Genomic DNA, 1,950 nt, shown 5'->3' on the forward strand with positions numbered 1-1,950 from the left:
AAGCCATCCTTGATTTTGATATTACCTATTAAACATGATAATGCAGCATCGGAGCCAAGCAACTGCTGCAGTTTTTGCAAAGAAACATTTACATGATAACTCACCTACAACAGTCGAGGAGTTGTGTAACCAACTATCTAATTTACCAAATAATAAGTTGGCTGAGCATCTTATGTAGTTTGGTTCTTCTCTGAGAGGTACAAGGGCATACTAGACTAAGTGTCGATCTAAATTGATGGACATGATTACTCAGTTAGGATGTCCATCTTTATTTTTTACTTTGAGTGCAGTAGACAGAAAGTGGCCAGAGTTGCATAACCTCATGCCCATACATTCACATTCTCATTCTTCAAATGAGCATTGTATGAAAATTGAGAATGTTTTCCAGTACCCTCATATTGCTATGGCATTTATGCACCACAGATTCAATATTTTTCGAGAGGAAGTTATCCAAAAATATCTTAAAGCTAAAGACTTTTGGTACAGGTTTGTGTTGAATTTTTTTTCTGTAATTTTTCAACTTTTATTATGATTCTATTTATATTGTTTGTAGTGACTATATGTTCATTTATTTCAGATATGAGTGGCAACATAGAAGTTCAGCGCATATCGATGGTTTCCTATGGTTAGAAGGTGCTCCTAACATGGAAATACTTGATTGGTCAAATAGTTATGATGTACAACTTGCAAAGATGTTCTTCGACAAATATGTAACTGCATGGAATCCACGTGACATACATCGTCGAAACATAATGCTTCCACGAAGCCTCAATGATGACCCTTGCCTGTTGAATACTAGTCATATTTTCTCTTGTAATCCTCATAATGATTATGAAGAATTGTTAAACTCTGTCCAAAGGCACACAAAGTGTACTGTGGATTCTTGTTTACGCAAAAAGGGCGCTATTCTAACATGTCGGTACAATGCTCGATGGGATCTTTTTGGTGAGTCAAGATTGTTCATAGATGATCAAGGAAGAAAAAAATATGAGCCAGTAAGAAATGATGACAGGCTTAATGTACATAATATTGACCTTCTAACAATGTGGTGTGAAAATGTTGATTGCCAGCTAGTGATTTCTCGCTATGTTATGTTGAAATATGCATTGAAAGCAGAAAAAAGGTCTGAAAGTTATCATCATTTGTTAACTAGAATTTCAAATTGTATTGGCCTTGAGGATGGTGTTTTATGTGCATATAGAAAGTTTCTTGCAGAAACGATTATTGACTGTGACATTGAAGCACAAGAAACATGCCATATGTTGCTTAAGCTGCCTCCTGTTGTTTGTAGTCTGAAATTGTTTTCCTTAAATGTTGGAAGAAAGGTTTTTAGGAAAATATCAACGGATGGCTTGCAATGTTCATTTGAGAATACTTGCGTTCAACATTATCAGAAGAGACCTTTTTTCCTTGAACATCTATCTTTGATAGAAACAACAAGATCTTAGACATTTCATAGCAAGTGTAAACAAGATCCATGGAAGCCTAGAGATGTTCATGCTATTGTTCAAGTTTGGCCATGGTTTTATTCTATTCCCAGTGAGGCTTTAGAGGAAGTTGAAACCTTTTGCTGATCAGAATTGCTATTGTACAGGCCATTTCATGAAATTTCTAAAGAAATTGGCCTTATAGCTAAAGTTATTATTGAAATTTGAAGGAATTTTCAATATCGATCATGGCATGTTGATCGACACCCATCAAATGTAGACAATATTGAAGATGAAGAACATGGTGATTTTTCTAACCAGGAAATGAATGTTGAAGATGATTTTCAAGAATGGAAAATTTTCTCTCGTGAATGTTTCTAATCTTCAGACCCTTGGTCGAAGGGACTTTGATATATCCTTTGACTGGGAAAGTACAACTATTTCTGATGATGTTGCAGAGGAAGCTACTAATTTTATAAGGAATGCAAAATCAGCAGGTGATATTGTTGACCTTTCAAACAGA

This window comes from Pinus tabuliformis, chromosome 8 (assembly GCF_031772625.1).
Source record: "Pinus tabuliformis cultivar Carrire ecotype Pingquan chromosome 8, CPIR1, whole genome shotgun sequence".
Classification (NCBI taxonomy): Eukaryota; Viridiplantae; Streptophyta; class Pinopsida; order Pinales; family Pinaceae; genus Pinus; species Pinus tabuliformis.